General features: G+C 37.5%; 1 protein-coding gene across 7 annotated transcripts in view; it reads right to left on the bottom strand.

The window, feature by feature from the left end:
• Positions 1 to 19,396, bottom strand: part of LOC129779581 (homeotic protein caudal) — a 72,635-nt gene extending 53,239 nt beyond the window's left edge. Inside the window, exon 1 of one of the 7 annotated variants that reach the window (XM_055787146.1) lies at positions 19,183 to 19,396. The gene's annotated coding sequence lies outside the window, so the exon portion shown is untranslated. Of the gene's footprint in view, positions 1 to 19,114 lie in introns of all 7 variants that reach the window. The other 6 variants (XM_055787145.1, XM_055787144.1, XM_055787142.1 and 3 more) reach the window with 6 other exon arrangements.
• Between the last annotated feature and the right edge of the window lie 3,356 nt (positions 19,397 to 22,752).

The following is a 22,752-nucleotide window of genomic DNA, read 5'->3' on the forward strand; positions in this document are numbered from 1 at the left end:
AATTTCGTTTAGAGCGATGAGTGGATAAACCATAACAAGAGATTAATTGATTCAGACGGTCCTGGGCTGCTTTTTTGATGCCATCGCGCAGTGTGACTCTTCGGTTTGTTATCAGCAAACCATGAAAGGCACAAGGGTATCGAAAAGCTTATCATGTCTGAATGGCAAACATGTCTCGTTTTCATTGAAAGTGCCGCTCATCATCGCCGATGTGAAGGAGTCGCTCAATCGAAGGACTTCCCATTATTCGCGACGATTTTCTATCTATTTTTCATTTTGAAATGCACGGCGGTGGTTTGTTTGACGGAGAGCTCATTTTTTGCACCATGAGTTATATCTCAAAGTGTGTTTATTTGGTGAGATCGTAACGGTCATAAACATCGTTATAGGGTAGATAACGGATTTTAGAAAATTTTGCAAACACCATGTCGACAGACACTGTCGGAACGCCTTTCACGGTTTGATGTTCTTCCAAAAGCCACAATAGCACATCGAGAAAAAATTTATAGCACCGAAAGCAGAGGCATTTTTCGAAATGTTCTCGTTTGCACTATTTGGGTTCTTTGCATTCTTCTCACTAATAAACTATGAGACAATGACGCATACAATTAATGTTTTTATTGTTCTTTTCTTGAACTTTCCGCCGTAATAAGGTACGGGAAACTGACAAGGATGATCGTTTGTCGGAATGGCGTAAACCTAAAATTCGAAAAAGACACACAATCTGCGCAATTACAATTCAAGTAAGGTACAATCGATGGTTTATTGTGTTTTTTATATTTTAGGTCGAAGACAAAGAGAATTGATTCAATGCTATTTGTGTAATTATCGATATAGTTTGTTTATAACACTGACGATACAACTTGTTATACTCCGGGGGAAATTTTCATTCATTTTGCGATGAATGGCAAACGTAGCATATATTGAATATTGGTACTTCTCAATTATTGTTTAATAATTCTCCGTGAATTTGCATCAGTTGTGATGGTGATGGCCATGGACAACTTTATAATCAAGCACAAATGGTATAATAAGTTCATAACTTGCTTCGAGTGTCATTTCAAGTTACGGTTCCAATAATCCAACTCGATGAGTACAGGAAAATATTGCATTTTTTATGATCGAAAACACAAAAGAAAATTTTGGAAGTTGTAAAATAAGTGATGATTTAAGAGCTTTGCTAGATTTTAAGCTAAATTTAAGCTTTGACACAGTTGCAAATTGGAGATCTAAACACATCTAATATCTGGAGAGACTAAGAATTATAAAAAAGTTCCTTTACACAAACTTTTGTAATCATGATATTATTTATCGGTAATACCTGAGAAAATATTTAACCTTTCCTCTGCAGTGTGTTATGTACCGTTATATAGGATCCGTGTTATATACCATTCATCAGATTTAAAAAAAAATAGTGACCAATAAACAAAAGAAATTCATTTATGGTTTATTTTTACAGTGGTAGAAAGGAATATTCTATGGGAAGTCCACAAGAAATTGTGCAAAAGTGAAAGAGAGATTTTGAAGAGAACTATTGATGAATTGATATTATCGAAATGATGACTGAAGCGCAGTGTAGGCTCAACGCGAAAAAATGTACTTTTCGAAATCCATATATATATATATAAATGGATTTCTGTCTGTCTGATTCTTATAGACTCGGAAACTACTGAACCAACCAACATGAAAATTGGTATGTAGGGGTTTTTGGGCCCGGGGAAGGTTTTTAGTTTGAGACCCCTCCCCCCTCTCTAAGGGGGGGCTGCCTTACAAATGAAACACAAATTTCTACATTACTCGAGAATTATTCAAGCAAATGAAATCAAATTAGGCATATTGAGGTTTTAGGGTGCAATAAATGTTTGTATGGTCGTTAGACTCTCCACCCCCCCCCCCCTTCTCTAAGTGGGGGGGGGGCTGCCATACAAATGAAACACAAATTAGGCATATTGAGGTTTTCGGGTGCTATAAATGTTTCTGTGATGGTTAGACTCTCCACCCCCCTCTCTAAAAGGGGGCTGCCATACAAATGAAACACAAATTCCAGCATTACTCGAGAATTATTCAAGCAAAAGTAACCAACTTAGGCATATCGAGATTTTAGGGTACAATAAATGTTTCTATGATGGTTAGACTCTCCACCCCTCCTTTGGAATGAAGAGGGGGTCCCATAAAAATATTACACATATTTCAACCAACAATATTCTAGCCAAACATGACAATTTCGGAATATTCTGAAGGAAAAAGGGAAAATTGGAAAATTAAATTCCCACATGTTCTACAATTACATAGTGACAAGTGCTGTTAGTCCATTTGATGTTTGCGCTAGCAAAATTGATCTTTATTCGAAACTGTAAATGGCTTTTAATGTGATGAAACGCACTCCTATATCTGCTTCTATCTATACAAAAAAGGGATCGTCAGATGTGTTGATAGGAGCAGAACTCGAGGAAGGAATTCCCCGATTTAGGACTGTCTTTATTCTATCATATTTTCTGTACAAAATATTCATTCCATGCAACGGAGAAACATGTTATTTACAAGTGGTTGAGAAATCTTGAACGAGAATTGTGTCTGAAAATAATCTGATATTGTAATGATGAGTTTTGTTAGAAATACTAGGAATTTTATAGTAAAAAGTAAATTCAACGGAGACGAATAGAAGATTAATCAATGAACAGTTCTGCGATTGGACCTATGAACTTGCTCATAGTAAGAAAACGTGAATGTTTGAAGGTATTGATAACAAAAAACAAATTTTTGGCGGGACGAAGTTTGCCGGGTCAGCTAGTGGTACTATAAAACTCACTGAAAACCTCTTGGAAACTTCCCAAAATCTCTTAAGTTAGTAAAATTAGATGGATCTTCCTTGAATGCTCCCAAACAATTTTTGTTTTTGAATAAACAATTTTTTTTTTTTTTATAAATTCGTTTATTTTTACAGGCTCAGTTACATAAGTTTAAAGGAGCCGAAATCTTAAATATATTTTTAAAACTATATATATGAACAATTTTCTTAAATCTATGGTTAGTAATGTGGGAAACCGATTACTCGTGGTGGACTCGAGATTAAAAGGGTGACATTTTCTCAGTAAAAGGATGGGGTATAAGGAAATTATTACAATGTTGATAATCACACACACTCAATTCTTAAATCTATTCGTACATCAGTTGTGAATTTACATTTCATTCTTCTGTTTATAGCAAGCGGACCAATTACTCACAAAGGAAGAAATGGAGGGTATAAGGATATAAGGATAATCACACACGAACATCGATAGATTTAAGGAAAACATATATTTGGGACATGTAATCAAGGTCTAACCGAGCCAACACATCTCTCACCGGCACATTGGGCTGCCTTCCTCTAGCCCGAAGGGAGTTCTCTAAATTCGATCTGGCAACAAGATACACCTCACACGACCAAACAACGTGTTCGATGTCGTGGTAACCTCGGCCACAAACGCAGATATTGCTGCCGGCCAGATTGAAACGAAAGAGTAGCGCGTCTAACGAACAGTGATTGGACATGAGTCGGGAGAAGGTGCGAATAAAGTCCCGACTCAAGTCCAGACTTTTGAACCATGGTTTGAGGCTAACCTTAGGGATAATCGAGTGAAGCCACCGGCCCAATTCATCTTCGTTCCATTTGCGTTGCCAGTTAGCGATGGTATTTTTACGGACTAAAGAGTAAAATTCATTGAAGGCGATTTGACGCTGATAAATATCGCCTTCAATCGCACCTACCTTTGCTAATGAGTCAGCCCTCTCATTACCCGGAATTGAGCAATGAGAAGGGACCCACACAAAGGTAATGACATAACAGCGTCTGGATAAAGCACTCAAAATTTTTCGTATTCTCTCAAGGAAGTACGGCGAGTGCTTTTCCGGCCTCACTGAACGGATAGCTTCGACAGAGCTAAGACTATCCGTTACAATGTAATAGTGTTCAACAGGTCGTGAGGCGACGCTGTCCAGCGCCCAATGAATTGCTGCCAATTCAGCAATATACACTGAGCAAGGATTCTGAAGACTGTGTGAGGTGCTAAAAAATTCGTTGAACACTCCAAATCCTGTGGACTCATTTATAGTGGACCCATCAGTAAAGTACATATTATCACAATTGATACCCCTATATTTTTCATCGAAGATCGTTGGAGCGATCCTCGATCGTTGGTAATCTGAATATCCATGGATATCTTGCTTCATGGACAGATCAAAATGCACAGAGGAATTGATGTAGTCAGGGAAACAAACACGGTTGGGAATATACGAAGAAGAATCAACCTGCATGGAGATGAATTCATGATATGAACTCATGAATCCGGAGTGAAAATTTAGCTCGATCAGCCGCTCAAAATTTCCGATCACCAATAGGTTCATGACCTTACACCGGATGAAGAACCGAAGAGATAATAAATTGAAGCGATCTTTTAGTGGGAGTAGGCCTGCCAAAACCTCGAGACTCATGGTATGCGTTGAGGGCATACATCCCAACGCAATACGGAGACAAAGATACTGAATTCGCTCGAGTTTAATTAAGTGTGTTTTGGCAGCTGATTGAAAACAGAAACTGCCATACTCCATCACTGAGAGAATAGTTGTTCTATACAACATTATAAGATCTTCGGGATGGGCTCCCCACCAGGTGCCGGTAATTGTACGGAGAAAATTTATTCTTTGTTGGCATTTTTTACTCAGATACCTAATATGGGCCCCCCAAGTACATTTGGAGTCGAACCAGACCCCAAGATACTTGAATGACATAGCATGAGTGATCGGTTTACCCAAAAGTTGAAGCTTTGGTTTTGCTGGTCTATGCTTCCTAGAAAAAACCACCATCTCTGTTTTCTCCGTGGAGAATTCGATCCCTAGCCCAATGGCCCAGGTTGAAAAATTGTTCAAAGTATCTTGTAAGGGTTCTTGTAGGTCGGATTCTGTTGATCCTACGACAGAGACCACTCCATCATCTGCAAGTTGTCTTAGGTTGCAATTTTGTGTAAGGCAATTGTCGATGTCGCTTACATAGAAGTTGTACAAAAGGGGGCTTAAACATGAGCCCTGGGGGAGGCCCATGTAAGAGACCCGACTTACTGCCGAATCTCCGTGAGAAAAGTTCAAATGCTTCTCACAAAGCAAGTTATATAACATATTATTCAATAGAGGCGGCAGACCCCGAGAGTGTAATTTGTCTGTCAAAACCTCTATTGAAACAGAATCAAAGGCCCCCTTTATGTCCAAGAATACTGAAGCCATTTGTTTTTTTCCGGCGTAAGCCATTTGAATTTCTGAAGAAAGCAACGCAAGACAATCATTCGTCCCCTTGCCCCTGCGGAACCCATATTGTGTATCTGATAGTAGGCCATTCGTTTCAACCCATCGATCAAGGCGAAACAAGATCATTTTCTCCAACAATTTCCGTATACAAGACAGCATTGCTATTGGGCGGTACGAATTGAAGTCGGACGCGGGTTTTCCGGGTTTTTGAATAGCTATAACTCGTACTTGTCTCCAATCATCTGGAACAATATTATTCTCCAGAAACCGATTGAATAAATTCAACAAGCGATGTTTCGCCACATCAGGGAGGTTTTTCAGCAAGTTGAACTTAATTCTATCCGATCCCGGAGCAGAATTGTTACATGAAAGCAGAGCAAGAGAGAATTCTACCATCGAAAACTCGGAATCAAGATCGCACCTATCTTGTGGTATATCTCGAACAATTTTTTGCACAGGAGCGGAATCAGGACAAACCTTCCGTGCAAAATTCAAAATCCATCGATGTGAATATTCCTCGCTTTCATTGGATGAAGAGCGATTTCTCATGTTTCGAGCCACTTTCCATAATTTTTTCATTGACGTTTCTCGTGACAAACCTCCCACGAAATTTCGCCAATAAGCACGTTTTTTCCCTTTGATCAAGTTTTTAAATTGATTTTCAAGGTCCAAATACGTCTGAAAATTTTCAGGGGTTCCACGTTTCCGAAAAGCTTTGAATGCGTTCGATTTATCCTGATAAAGCTTGGAACATTGGCTATCCCACCATGGATTGGGAGGCCTTCGACGAATAGTGGAGCCTGGGATGGGTTTCGTTTGAGCGCGAACCGCGCTGTCATAGATCAAACGAGAAAGGAAGTTATACTCCTCCAATGGAGGTAAACCATCTCTGGAATTGATGGCTAGAGCAATCGCGTCCGCATATTTTTTCCAGTCAATGTGTCTTGTGAGGTCATATGCCATGTTTATAGATTCAGAAAAATTCGACCCAATGGTGATGGAAATTTTGATTGGCAAGTGATCACTACCGTTGGGGTCCTGGATTACATTCCACTTGCAATCTAACGATAGTGAATTCGAGCAAAGCGAGAGGTCAAGAGCACTTGGGCTAGCAGGAGGTTTAGGTACACGTGTTGTTTCCCCAGTGTTCAAAAGTGTCATATTGAAGCTGTTACAAAGATCATATATCAACAGTGAACGATTGTCGTCGTACTGTTCCCCCCAGGCAGTTCCGTGAGAATTGAAGTCTCCCAAGATCAATCGTGGCTCAGGAAGGAGTGAGCACATGTCAACAAGTTGCTTGCGGCTAACCGCAGCTCTCGGAGGCCAATACAAGCTGACAATACAGAGGTCTTTTCCTCTGATGTTTGCATGACAAGCAACAGCTTCAATCCCTCCAATAGGTGGAAGGTCAATTAAATAAACAATTATCACCAAAGAAATATTGGGTTGCCCGAAAAGTAATTGCTGATTTTTTCATTACAAATAAAATACAATTTTATGGTACATAGAATGAACGGATAAATATGGTATATACATCATTTTAAAGCTTAAACATTCAAGTTTTGGAGGAATATTTCACGAACCAGTTTATATTTTGGTATGCAATGGACAAAAACATCGGGAGGAAATAAAAAAAATTCGATTTCGTTCTGTTTTTTACAAAGATTTTGTGGACTAACACAATTTTTTGCAACCAACTTTGATTTGAATCCTAACAGTTCGGTTGAAAATTTTATGAGGTAACACAGTAAAAAATTATTTTTTTTGCAAAATTCAATTTTATTATTCAACATAATTGTCTTCGAGGGCGTTACAGCGGTTATAGCGAGCTTGCAGCTTTTCGATACCATTTTTATAGTATCCTTTCGGTCTTAAATTTCTTGCCGGCGAAGAGAATCTTCAGGTCTGTGAAAAGAAAATAGTCGCTGGGGCCAGATTTTGAGAATACGGTGCGGATGCGGAAGCAATTCGAAGCCCAATTCATATATTTTGCCAACGTTGATCATTGATTTGTGATTTTTCCATTTTTTCACAATAATATAAGTTGCTTCACTCTCGATGCTGCAACTCACGAACCAATCGACCGATTGCTGTCAAATTTTGACACATATCCATTGAAAGATGGAGCTTTGTGATAGACAAGTAGATTTTTGCAAGAGGCGCCATCTAGACGTCGCTTATGAACTATTCAGCCGAACAATTATAACGTTCCTGTGGGACCTTTCAATATAGAGATATTGTTAATTGAAAACAAAATTCGATGTCTTCGATGATAATAAGGAGTATATCGAAAACTAGTCTTAAACATTTAACAAGTTATTACACACAAACGGGTGAACTTTGTTTTGTCGTGTAATCAGAGCACGCTTTGTTTACATGTCAAAAATCGAAATACAAGTCATTTAGCCGCGGTCAAAAAGTTGTCGCGGATTGATTTGGAAATTATAAAGAAAATTCTGCACCCGCGGCCGAGTAGTCTCACATTATCATGCCGGGTGTTCGGGTTCGATTCCCCTTCTGACCGGGGGATTTTTCGTCAGAGAAATTTCCTTCGACTTGCACTGTGGTCATGCGTATTCTAGAGCTTGCCCCTCGGAATACATTCAAGGCGTGTTATTTGGCTTAAGAAATCTCAACCAAGTATTAATAAAAGACGCTAGTTAATGCATTCGTTGAGACGGCAAAAGTTCCACATGGAACGTTAACGCCATTCAAGAAGAATGAAAATTCTGCACAATTAGTGCATCGAAAAGGGTGTTCCATACCACAAAAAGGCAAAAAAAAGATAATTTGTCCAGAAAGTGTTAAACGAATCGTCGCAAAGTTTGGTAAGGAGTGTTCTTTCGAGAATCTCAGCAGTAGTGGACGAAATCGGGGGTATTTTTTCCCACTGAGCTGTGTTTCCCTAACACGGACTTCAAAATTAATATGCCTGGGGGAATCCACTTTGCAAACACATGCAAGTCGGGGGTATTTTTTGGTGTTGAGTACTTTTGTACTCGCTTGTCGTTGTGCAGACCGGAATATGTTTCCCTAAAAAGTACTTTTAAACTGAAAAGCCTGGGAAAATCGTCATTTCAGATACTAGAGGTGAATGAACTTTCGCAGTTCGAGAACTACGTAAGTCAAGCGTATCAAACACTAAAAACAAATCGAAAATCAGTTTGAGATTTATTTTATTTCTACTTTTACTTTGCATCCACTCTCAGTGATTTTTATTCCCATTTCTCTCCTAAAATTGTTCTTCGAAGCACTTTTATAGTTTTTCAATTTCTTCTTTTTTGTTCCACGTGGCATAACACAACAAACTCTGTATGAGGAACAACTTAAGTTGCTGAAAGGGCAACAAGATATTACGGAAGCATTGAAAGCTAACCAAGAAGAGCGATACCTCAAAGAAATTCTGCACAATTAGTGCATCGAAAAGGGTGTTCCATACCACAAAAAGGCAAAAAAAAGATAATTTGTCCAGAAAGTGTTAAACGAATCGTCGCAAAGTTTGGTAAGGAGTGTTCTTTCGAGAATCTCAGCAGTAGTGGACGAAAACCCGGACCAAGCAATCCCGAGTTAACCGAAAAGTTGTAGATTATATTGAGAAGAACAGATCTGCATCTTTTCGTATTTGGCCAAGAAGTTCAAAACCGGTGTTGGGATGATTCAGCGGATAAAACAGAGACATGGTCTAAAGACCTATAAAAAGCAAAAAGTGGCCATACAAACACCAGAGCAGCAAGATCGCGCTAGAACACGAACTCGAGAGCTATATGAGCGTGTTTTGAACAATCCCAACCAGTTCATTCTCATGGATGATGAAACATACGTCAAAGAAGATTCCAAAACACCAGCCAGCACCTCAATTTTATACCAAATCGATTAGAGAGAGTGTACCATTTGCGGATACGACTGTTGCAATGGAAAAATTCGGTCAAAAAGTGCTCGTTTGGCATTCCATTTGCACGTGCGGCCTTCGATCGTCAACATTTCTCACAAAACGGACTATAAATGCTCAAATTGAGGAAGTGAAGAACGAGCCTCCTCCTCTATTCTGGCTGGATTTGGCATCGGCTTGATTTTTTCATTTCATTGGTATGTGAACTTAATATTCTTTGATGAAATTCACTCTTGTAAACACTTTCTGAACGTTTTCAGCTTTATTTTGTTGTTTGAAAGTTTAAGACTACTTTTCCATACACTCCTTATACAGGGTGGGCCATTTAAAGTAGAAGCATCTGGCAACCCCATAACTTTTGACAGAGATGTCAGATTAACAAATGTCATACCGCGTTGGAAGCGTCATTTCAGTACAATTTTAACCATGGAACAATACACACCTAAACAACGCGCTGAAATTGTTCAGCTGTACATTCAAAATAACTTCTCAATTGTGTTAACTAAACGTGCGTTGAAAAATAAAATTAAAGTTAAAACATCGCCTGGAGACAACACTATACGTCGATTATATGCCAAATTTATATCGTCTGGTAGTGTTGGTAATGCCAGTCATCTGTCCAGACAACGACCAAGACGTTTCGACGAGAATATTGATGCCGTTCGAGCCAGTGTTGCAGAGACTCAATCGACATCAGGTCGCCATCGTTCGCAAGAGTTAGGCATCTTTTTATTGCCATTTGTTCGTGAAAATGAATTGGACAATTACTGGTTCCAACAGGACGGCGCTACATGCCATACAGCGGCTGCCACGACCAAATTATTGCGCGAAATGTTCCCCGGAAGATTAATATCGAGAAACGGCGAGTATGACTGGCCACCGAGATCACCTGATTTGACGCCTCCTGACTTTTTTTTATGGGGATATTTAAAATCCAAGGTATACACTGGTAAACCAAGGACCCTGGCTGCGCTGAAAGACAATATCCGACAAGAAATTGCTGCCATATCGGACGAAACATTGGGCAAAGTGATGGAAAATGCCGAAAAAAGGGCACATTTTGCGGTCAAGGCCAGAGGCGGTCATTTACGAGATATCATAATCAAAAAGTAGTTAGAACAAATCTCCTTGGACCAAAATAAATGAATTTCAAAAAAAAATTAAAATTCCACTTCTTTACTTTGCTATTGCAAAAACAAATCCTTCCACTTTAAATGGCCCACCCTGTATAATGATCGTATCGCACATCAAAAGGCATGTCACTTTTTTGAAATCAATGCAAAAAATAATAATTATTGTTCGTCAATGTAACAAACATTATCCTAGTACAGAATTGACTGGAGTTGAACCAAAATTTAGTGTTAACTCTAAGTTTTGAACATTTTTCTTACGAATCGTTCATTCTGAGTGTACGCATAGCATTTTGTACTTCTGGTACAATTTGCGATGAAGTGCTCTTCCAATTTAATCCACAGATGCAAACAGCTAGGTTTTTGGCGTAAATTTATTTTGACTGATCAGCAAAACTGATAATAGTATGCAGTCAGAGTGAACCAAGTGCATACGACCATAGCGGCTAGAGAGAAGCAACGTTTTTCTGACAACCAGAAAATAGAAGGAATCTCAAATAAAATATTGAATTTCTCCGCATTGGAAGATTCTTCCCTTCGCCCTTCAATGAACACGGCTCACATTGAAATACAAATTATATACTTTTCAGATAATTCATAGTTATTGGAAAAGTGATCGAATATTATATTGTTCAGACAGAGTAGACCAAGTGTCAGAGAGTAAAAAATCGTAATTACTAAACTTTTGATGATCGATTTAAAATCCATCTGTGGTCTTTCATTGACTGCAAGTACTCTTTATCATAAACACCCTAACCCGTTTATCGTTGAAGTATATTTTTCTCAGGAGATCAAAAATTGTACTTGTAGAGCCCGATTTTTGATCACGAGAATTTAAAGCAGGATGACGACAAGAATGATTATTTAGAGCAAATTTTGTTGAAAAGTTTTGAGATGATGCTAATCGATTATTTTTTGTAATTAAAATACTGTTTCATGCCATAAAATCAGTTTATTTTATTGCATAGGTTTAGTGGAGGAAATTCTACAGTTTAAAACCCACGTCGATTGCGTATTGAATAATTGATATGATTTCATCATCAAATTGTTCAATCATAGTGGACCAAGTACAAATAACCAGTCATAAAACTCTTTTGATTAACCTTAAAAAGATCTTTTTGACGTAGAACTACGTCTTTCAGGAAGGGTGCCAAATCAGAAAACAGGTCACGTTTTTATGAAATAAAGTTAACGTTAATAACTATTCTCACTGTGAACGAATTCTCATGATTTACATACCAATCGGATCAGAAATTCTTTAAGATTTTTTGATATGCTTTACATTACAATTCGCTAATCTCTAAACGGTTTAAATTCATGAAAACTGGAAGAACTTCCTTTTTCCCATACATTTGTTCTGCCGATTTGTGTGCTACCCTACCCGTATTTCGAATGCTTATAACTCGAAAATTTCTTAACAGATCGGAAAGATGTTTGTATCAGATTGATAGGAAATATTTCTACGCGTCTATCAAAATTAATAAAATACTATTTTTCATGAGATGAGCAATTGAATAACTGTAAAATGTCTAGCGTTATTTAAACGCCCTAACTGCCAAGTTTTGATTGGCCGATTTACGGTTTCCCCAACACAGACTTCTAAATCGATGTACCTGTGGAAATACGCTCTGCAAATATACATGCAAATCGGGGGTATTTTTTCCCACTGAGCTGTGTTTCCCTAACACGGACTTCAAAATTAATATGCCTGGGGGAATCCACTTTGCAAACACATGCAAGTCGGGGGTATTTTTTGATGTTGAGTACTTTTGTACTCGCTTGTCGTTGTGCAGACCGGAATATGTTTCCCTAAAAAGTACTTTTAAACTGAAAAGCCTGAGAAAATCGTCATTTCAGATACTAGAGGTGAATGAACTTTCGCAGTTCGAGAACTACGTAAGTCAAGCGTATCAAACACTAAAAACAAATCGAAAATCAGTTTGAGATTTATTTTATTTCTACTTTTACTTTGCATCCACTCTCAGTGATTTTTATTCCCATTTCTCTCCTAAAATTGTTCTTCGAAGCACTTTTATAGTTTTTCAATTTCTTCTTTTTTGTTCCACGTGGCATAACACAACAAACTCTGTATGAGGAACAACTTAAGTTGCTGAAAGGGCAACAAGATATTACGGAAGCATTGAAAGCTAACCAAGAAGAGCGATACCTCAAAGAAATTGAGCTGTTGGTTCTGGAAAGGAAACGTTCTGTTCTGAAAATCAAAAAGCTCAAAGAGAACATGTTTATCTGAAAGAGGAAGTTTTGACTGTGTAATTATATTTAAAATTAATTGAAAAAAAAGTTAGATTAATATAATTTAAAAGGCGGAATATTTATATTTTACAACAGATTTTCAATGTGCATTGCAATTGCATCTAAACGACGTTGTCCTCGATGGCGAATAGAGTTGTCATCATCGACTCCCCTATTGGACTAGTTTGGCTGACGTGACCCTTCTGACAACGTGAAATCTTCATCATTTAATATCTTTGCCACATTTTATGAAGCACGAAGCACGCAACGACCATCTGTGGCACTCTTTCCGTTTCCGTTGATTGCAAAATGAAAAGTCGTTGCTTAGCTTGTCCGAATACCCGTTCGATTATCACCCTTTCCCTGGTATGCGAAATGATGGAGCACCTCTGTTCTGCATATGGCGGGTTTTTTAAATGGCGTCATTAACCAAGGCGCTATATAGTATGCTTCATCCGCTAGCATAACGGCACCACTGTTGTTGTCGAAGAGTATTGCACGAATAGCGGAATCTCTCCATATTCTGGCATCGTGGACAGAACCAGGCCACCGATATTCCACACTCGTGAACATCTCTCGTCCATTGCACGTTGCCTGAACATTAAATGACGTCGATCCTTTGAATTCATCGGCAAAGTTGTTTGGCCATTTGATGAGCACATGAGAGCAGTCAAGAACCCCTATGCGGTAAGGGAACTTGTACTTTTTGATCCACAGTTTCTTTTCGCGTACAAAATCTTCCTTCGTTGATGGGAATTTAATCCACTCGTGGGATTTTTCAACGATCGCTTGACACCTCACCAACTCCCACCTAGAATAACGTATATCTGTTTTTTTTTGCAACGCCAAATTGAGCAATGAAGAGCATACCTGGAATTCGGGATCACCCACTTAACGCAGGAAACATTTCATTTTTTGCATGTTTTACAATGCTCCCCCTCTGGTTAGGTAGAAAGATTCTTGCTGAAAAACCTACATTTTCGCGACTAAACCTATACAACTGCTTTGAATCAGGGGTATGACTAAAATGTCAAATCCCTCATATTGCTAGTGTACCCAATATTGCTGCGTTTCACTGACATTTTGGTTCTGTCAATTACTGTTGTTTACAATTCGGTCCGATTATATAGTCGAATAGTGGCTAGCTTTAAACTCCATGTTAAATGTGAACACCTCCATGTGAAATCGAAATATGAAAATCGCTCACGCAGTTAGAAATAAAGAAGCGCATTTTTCTTTATTTTTACTATCTCCGTGATTTCAACGATTTCAATCCTCGCAAATGATATGTTGGTAAACAAATGACGCCATATTGATTTTGATTTTGAGTAGCCTATATTCAATTGATGTCTAACCTCTGCTTTAAATTATCGTCATCTCCCTCCCTACGTAGTTTGTAAGTTTTGGTAGCCCGATTCTTCTCAAATGAAGGTGCCATAAATGAGCGGAAACGGAATATTTGGCACATCATAATACATTTTTCACTTGTTTAAACGCAAGATAGCACCATCACGCATAAATCGGATAAGATAAACAAAAGTTTTTTTCTGTGTAGGCGATTTGGCGTAGTGGTAACATCCATACCTCTCACGCTGAAGGTCACGAGTTTCGACGGCTTATGTGAAGTCTATATGACACCGGTCATCAGTGAGATACCAGCCGAAATGCCATCTAGACCATCTCAAATGTAGTCGCGGTCAGCATTTGCAAGAAATTATCTTCAAAAATCAAACGGCAGACACCAATTTATCGGTTCTCATAAACGATCCATACACTTTACGCCATGTTCGTGTTTAATTTTATGAAATGGAAAATAAAATCACCTGTAATGAAGGGTGTACTCGGGTGTACAAATTTGATACTTTTCAACCGTCTAATGAAAGATCTGAAATTGTGAGTAAAACTTGTTGAGAGTGTATTGTTCACATATGTCATGTTTTATACAGTACTAGCTATAACGGCAAACGGCGGCAAACTTCGTCCCGCCCAAAATTTGTTCTTAGTTATCAATACCTTTAAACATTCACGTTTTCTTACTATGAGCAAGTTCATGGGTCCAATCGCAGAACTGTTCATTGATTGATCTTCTATTCGACCCCGTTGGATTTACCTTTTACTATAAAATTCTTAGTATTTCTAACAAAACTCATCATTATCATATCAGATTATTTTCAGACATAATTCTCGTTCAAAATTTTTCAACCACTTGCAAATAACATGTTGCTCCGCTACATGGAATAAATGTTTTATACAGAAAATGTGATAGAATAAAGACAGCCCTAAATCGAAGAATTCCTTCCGCGAGTCCTGCGATCCTTTTTTGGTATAGATAGAAGAAGGTGTAGAAGTGCGTTTCGTCACATTAAATTCCATTTCCAGTTTCGAACAAAGATCAATTTCGCTAGCGCAAACATCAATTGGGCTAACAGCACTTGTCACTATGTAATTGTAGAACATATGGGAATTTAATTTTCCGAATTTTTCCCTTTTCCTTCAAAGTTTTCCGAAAATTTTCAATTGTCATGTTTGGTTGGAGTTATTTTTGGAAACATGTGTAATATTTTTATGGGACCCCCTCTCCATTCCAGAGGAGGGAGGGGTGTCATACCATTATAGAAATATTTCTCATACCCAAAAACCTCGAGCTATGCAGAAGTTTGTGTTTCGTTTGTCTGGCAGCCCCCCTTAGAGAAGGGGGGAGGAGTGTATTCACCATAGAAACGTTTCATGCCCCGTAAAACCTTCACATGCCAAATTTGGCTCCATTTGCTTGATTAGTTTTCGAGTTATGCAGAAATTTGTGTTTCATTTGTTAACAGCCCACCCTTAGAGAGTGGAAGGAGTGTCTAACCACCATAGAAACATTTATTGCACCCTAAAACCAGCATATGCCTAATTTGGTTTCATTTGCTTGATTAATTCTTCAGTAATGCAGAAATTTGTGTTTCATTTGTATTGCCGCCCCCCTCTGAAGAGGGGGGGTGGAGAGTCTAAGCACCATAGAATCATTTATTGCACCCTAAAACCTCCATATGTCTAATTTGGTTTCATTTGCTTGATTAATTATCGAGTAATGTGGAAGATTGTGTTTCATTTGTATGGCAGACCACCCCCCCCCCCCCTAAAGAGGGGGGTGGAGAGTCTAACCACCATAGAAACATTTATTGCAGCCTAGAACCTCAATATGCCTAATTTGGTTGCATTTGCTTGATTAATTCTCGAGTAATGAAGAAATTTGTGTTTCATTTGTATGACAGCCCCCCCCTTAGAGAAGGGATGTCAAGAAAAAATTGAAGAGCGGTTGGAGAGCTTCAATTTGAACTATAGAAAAATCATGTTTATTGTGGATTTTTTGGGTAAAATTAGTAATAACCCTTTAGAAACCATTTTTCACTTCCAAAATGTTCTAAACTTAAATATCATGTACTAAATTTTCTCATCAATCAATTGGGAATAACATAATCCTCCTGCGTAGCATACGTTTTGATCCAATGCCATTTCGAGCAAACAGAACTCGAAACAAAAAAGAAGTTCAATAACTTTGTCATTGTTGAAATTTTCTCTTCAAATATAATCCTCTGTCACATTCCGAAAGACTCCGGATGAACGTTTTTTTAACCCATTAACGACCAAGCCGTAAAAATTATTTTTTTGACAAAAGCCATTGGTGGTATTTTGGTTATTGACGCTAAAGAAACCCCAATGTTCAAGAATTATTTTTTCTCCCGTTTTCCGGGAAATGGCTGCACGAAAAATCGAACATTGGCCCAAACCCGCACTTTTTTTTTTTGCAAGTACAAACATACTGCGAACTAAAAGTCACTTCAATTAGCAAGTATGCGGCATTCATAAATGCATTGATTTTACATTCTGGGAGCACAGGAGAATGAAAGTCTCTAAGTATAAGCCTTAATCCTTTCATCCTTTCAATCCTAAGTAATAAGACTTAAATTAATTAATTTATGGTGAGATGTTACATTTCTTATTTCATGTAGTTTTAACTTATTACCGGCGGGCATTTTCTTTCAAACGAAAGTTAGTGCTGTTATTTTTATCATTGACCGTGGAGAAATGTCAATGCTTAAGAATTATTTCTTTCCGATTATCCATTTCTCGAAAAATCGAACATTTCCCAAAACCTGCAAAGTACAAAAACGCTGCGAAAAAACAATAGCATTGAGTTTAAGAGGTTATTATTCAGTTGGATAGAATCGTCACTTAGGTTTACTTCATCGATGAGACCGCCCATCGGATCCGGCGGAAGAATATTGACACCAGAAATCCCTTTAGAATCCTCGTTACACGTACTGAAGATTTCCTCCAGATCCTCCAGACACGACAATTATGGTATTATGGACAATAAATCATTTCTTAATTAATCAATACTTGCAAACATTCACATTTGAGAATGCAAAAATTAATTAAAAAACCTTCCGTCTTCCAAAGTGAACAAACCAGAATACGCTGCGGAGGTTAGATGTGTTGGTATTAATTCAGCAGAAAAAAATGTTCGTTATGGCCAACGTTCGATTTTTCGAACACTCAATTTTCCTGGCTGTTATTTCCCTGCGAATGACTTTTGCCCTGCAACACAATGTGTATTCTTTTATCAAAGTAATACTGTAGGAAAATTTTCATATTTTTGTATTTTATTGGGGGTTTTAATTTGAATTTGAAACACCTTCCATACATGCTTGCTTTAAATCGAACTTATTGCTCAATAAAGTTGTACAAAACTGAATAAAATTGATGGTAAGTGGTAGCTAACAAATTAAGCTATCTTTTGAATGAAAAACATTACTATTTGGTTGCTTCCCAAAGACATGCGCTTGGCCTAAAATGGGATAAAGGGAGAAATATGTTTTCTGACTTTGAAGGGATGAATCAAAACTCAAATTCGTCATTTATATTAAAAACCAAAAAAAGGCAAATGAAACAAAAAACCGACTTTTTTCGACTCGATTATGTACAGAAAAATATTATATACAGTGAAAAGAAATTGGAGACTGTATATAATCGAGTCTGCGATCGTGGCAGCATAAGGCAATATATTTTCCCCGTTCAACATGCTTAACTTAGCTCAGTACATTCTTATACAAACATTCAGCGAGAATTTCATTTGTGGTCCAGGCTTTCAAAAGAGCAAAAGTAAAGTTCAAGAGCGTCTCTTCAAATCTTGTATGAAAATCGTTCAGCTGAAAATTTGTTTCCACAAATTTCCAATTCTTTCCCCCTTCTTTGTATTTGGGAGGCTTTATACTCTGCAGTTCATTCACCTCTAATATTTTCAATTAGTTTTATTAACATAGAAGAAGAAACTTGGCCGTTCGCATGGTGTGATTTTCCTTCGGTTTTTTAAGAGTAGTATTCAGAAAACTAATTGAAATTAATACAGTCATGTTCAAAGAACTAAGTGTTTCAAATTGATCGAAGCATTCAGTTATGATTGCAACAGGCTTTTATTACTTGGAAACTTGTAACAACATGCGCTAACACGCTTGCAATAAAAATACAGCTCGAATTATTGTATGCTTACATTCGAATTATGGCTTTATTCAAGCAGAATGTTGAGCAAATGAAAAGACAAAATAACAAATTATAAGACAACAATAAAACTCCCATAGTGTGCAACAAAACACAGAAGGGACATTTGGGATGTTCAAGAAAAGGTTCTTTTATTGACGTCTAATTGCCGCAAACAAATTTTCTTTATAGTATCAGCACCCGGATGGATAGAATGGATAGAACGACCGACATCAGGTAGAGGAAGATTTTGACACTGACGCCATTGTCTTCCCTCGCCAAAACTCTAAGAAAATGCGCATAGAAAATATGGTTTCAAGCCTATGTAGGTATGTGCTTATGTTTTCGTTAAATTATAACGACAAAACAGCCATACTCCATTTTATGAACAAACCGCCCTCTGCTGTCCACATCCATCTCGTTACGCACACTCTAAATCATCTGCTGGTTTGTCCACACAAAACGAAGAGTGTAGACTAATTTGGTTTGGAAAATTTACGATGACGATACCAATAGTTTGTGACAAAGACATCATGGAGCATCGAAATAGAATGTCCTGCCAGAAGGAAAAATATAGGATGGATCGTGAGCGCAGAAAAGAGAAAGTCATTAAACGCCATAAAAGGATTGCATTTTTCCAGCAGAAAAGAAAAGGATTGTTTATGGGTACAATATTCATTTGCGTGAAAGCTGCTAGCTCGACTGACTCACATCCAGAGCGATGGCTATGATGTTCGTCGCAGGAGGGAGTGTTACCCAATTATCTCGGTGTTAGCGGAAGATTTATGCAACTTTTGGAAAGGTGAGCTAACGAGTCGGGAGCAAACATTTTATTACTTGACTCCTAGTTGAATTAATTAAATTAAAACATTTGAAGGAATTAAAATTGCACTCATAATTTATAAGGGCCATAAACGGAACGCATCAGCGGAGAGAAGCATAAATAATTCACTGGAAAAACTTGGTTATGATGAGGGTTGCCTTCGTTTGCCGCCATGGCTGTTTGCATGGGCTCTCCTTCGCTCCGTCCACTATTTACCATGGAAATGGCGGACGTCGTTGTATTTTGATATCCACCTTTTTTTTCTAGAATTTTGTTTCACTCACTCCGCGAGCAACGCGATTCGAACAGCAGTCATTCGAATGCTATATGGTCATCTAAGTAAAATAAATAATATGTCCCGATAGATTCGCACATCACGACCGAACCTCGCTTATGAAGTTCATACTCGCACCAACAATCGTCTACTAATCTGCATTTACGACAATTAACAATGATCGTACAGAGGCAAACATGTAACAGTACGTTTTGACATTGGGAACCTTGACAATGCTGGTTCGTGAGGTCAATTATTTGTGAGTGTTGTGGTAACTGGCAGTAAAACAATGGAAGACATTATAGCGGGAAAAAATGATAGACTGGAATCAGATTTTATCTGTCCTAATGCTAAAAAAAATATGGGTGACGCAGTAACATAGAATTGTTCATTAATTTTATATCCATACGTTTAATACTTTTGTCCAAACACGAAAATGTCCACGCTTGTCCACGGTGAGGAGGGTGAGAGAATAGATAATGTCCACGTGGATACATTAAACTAATAGTTTTATTAAGAGCATTTTCAGATCTATTTTCGAAAATAAATGAAGTTTGTTCTGCAGTTTTAAGATTGTTTAAACTTTTCACCCATTTTGAGTACTCCATATTTATCCATAAAATGGTCATGTCAAATATTCTCCGCTCAAATATGTATTCTAAATGAAACTCACATAAACGGTGAGCGATCAAGTTTCCATTGGTAGTAGTTGGGAAGGGCTCAGGAAAACGAGTGCTATCCAAATCTCTATACCTGCACTTGTTTATTGAAAGAACGAGATTCAGTCCAACTTTTTTGAGTAGCTTGTTCCCGAATATTTCACGAATTTTGCGACGTTATCTTCGATACAGCTGAGTTACGTATGCTCAACACCAGGGAGCGTTTTTTTGCGGATCACTTCGTCCTACCGAACGAAAGATTGGGATGTTTCAGCTGAGATTTCCGTTAATTAACACATGTTATTACAACATCCATGTTTTTTTTTCAAAGGTCTTCGAATCCGGGATTAGATTACATATTTTGCACCACAACCAAGAGGAAACTTCTATCAATACAATCAATGGCGTGGTGGAAATCACAAGCGATAAGTCTTCCTATATTTGGAATTAAACTTGACAATTCTACGTTTTATGGAGTTACCGCATCGAAAATATTTTTTTTCAAATTGGAGCATTTTAGGCATTCGAAATATTATTTTATTTGTTCTAATTTTCGCTTCAATATCTGAACTTTTATCTCGCTGTCAAAGTTCAGTAAGAAAGTATGCCGAAATCCATTAGTTGTTTCTCCATTGAAATGCTTTCGACTCATTTATTTGAATAGTATCTCGATTAGCTTCATTTAAAAAATCATTCAATTTTGCTAAATCATTTCAGAAGTCTTCAGAAAAACTATGTTCGATAGACACTCGTTTCTCGGAGATTTTATGCAGGCGAATGATTCTATTAGCAAATAAGTTTCTTTGGATGTTATTTCATACGTTATTTGATAACCATGAAAACAGAAAACAAAATAGTTAAAACAACTACAAAAACATAAAAATTAACGATGATTGTTTTTTACGGAATTTGCCAACGCAAAAATTTTATCACTAGTTTTGAAAGTCCCTTTTTTTGCCAATACTTTGTATTATAAATTACAGGCTGTATCGATACCAGTACACGATGTAAAAATGAAGCCTAAATCCCAAAGAATATCAGTTTTTATTATTCAATTATTTATAACATTAAAATTTAGTAAATTTACAATTTAAAATTAAGTGTTCATAATTTGAGACAAAACGGTACAGTCATTATTTATTTAGGGTGCAATCCTAATGTCGAATGGAATCCATAGTTTCATTTGTTTTGGAAACAATCTCCACGTTGAAACCATTAGAAAAGCAGATATGCATTTGTCGTTGGTTTTCTCGAATGTTCTCGAAAAGCGATTTTAAAGGAGTAATGTTTTGGGCTCAGTATCAGTTATCATAGTGGAATTATTGCATAAATGATTAAATCGATTTCCATACGCATTAGAACAAATGGGATGAAAAAGAACGAATTTTTATTTCAATACCTTTAACCCACCATTTCATACAGTTGCCATAACCGAGCTTTTCCTGTAGCCAACGATTTCACATATTTTTAAACTCCAAGATATATTGGTAGCAAGAGGTGCAATCAATCAAAAATGAAAACAACCGCAACTGCTAATAAAACCTATTCGCATTTTTTCTTTTCAAGAAAGGATTTTGGATAATGATCCGAATAAAACGATTTCAATATTGCAGGCCCCGGAAGTGAAGCAGTTTGCGTTGCATCGAAAGAAAGATGCGCTGCCTGAGTCAAGAATTAGCTAGTGTAATTGTGCCCCACGAGCACTCCGGGAGTCATCTGAATATTCAATGCAGAATGGTCGCTAGGAATTTGTTATTGAAACACGTTTTCAATGTGAAAACAAAAAACAAAACAAAAGACATGTTTTTTTCTTTATTTGTTTTTTCTTGTTTTTTATCATTAAAAAAACACCAAATAAAAAATAAGACTAATTGAAACTTGAATATAGGCACAATGCAATTTTTTTTCAATTGAAATATATAGAAGAATGTCCACGTGGACAACAGGGGAGGGTATAGTCAATGTCAACGCTTGTCCACGGAGAAGGAGGGGGTGGCTAAAATCGTGCTTTTTCTATCCACGTGGTATGTGGACAGCCCCTAAGGTCGTTATCGCGCACCATTGTAAACAATTTCGATTAAAAACATCACGAATTGTAAAGAAATTTTCTTTTGCTGGGTTTCTAACGCTGTCTCTTGCTTCTGTTTGGGCAAGTTTTTTTTCTAAATCGTTTTTGTTTGATAGGCTCATTTACGTTGGACATGATTCTGGTCATCGCACTGACTACCTTCATAGTCTTGCAAACGTGTACGACGTGACTGTTGAAATTCGGTCGATACTCAATCATCATTCTAGATATTCTCGCTTCGACGTTATCAAGTGCTCTCCAGTGGTGATTATCAGCATATCTGACTTTTCATCCAGCATCTGATGATGTCTATCAACTCGATCGTATATTTCAATCCGTTACTCATCTGTCACCAGGATATCGAGGTCATTCGCGAAATTAATGATCTCCACACCTCTAACCAGTATCAGCTTTAATACGCCATCGTGCATGATGTTATAAAACAATGGGCCCAGGTAGAGTCAGTTTAGGGCATCCCTCAATAAATAAGTGTCATATACCAAAATACAAGAACGGTGCTTCATCATCGAAAGGCGAAACAAGTTGATTAGCAGACTGCTTCTTGAGATTGACTACGATCGATACTGTAATAGATTATCACACGAAAGTGTTCACGTTTAGAATTATGCCACTTGCCTGCCATCTGTCGCGTGTGTCACGTTCAATTCAAAACTAGATGTGTTTGTATTTGTATAAATATAACAATATAACAATATAATATACGGTTTTCATATGTTTGAGTGCAAGCGCAAGATGTTTCTTCTTTTCTTCGCTGTCTATTTTGTTTCAGACACCTTATCTCTGTCATGTTTTTATTTTTTTTTGCAAAATGCCGAAGTGAAAAATGTTTACG

This window comes from Toxorhynchites rutilus, chromosome 3 (genome assembly GCF_029784135.1).
Source record: "Toxorhynchites rutilus septentrionalis strain SRP chromosome 3, ASM2978413v1, whole genome shotgun sequence".
Classification (NCBI taxonomy): Eukaryota; Metazoa; Arthropoda; class Insecta; order Diptera; family Culicidae; genus Toxorhynchites; species Toxorhynchites rutilus.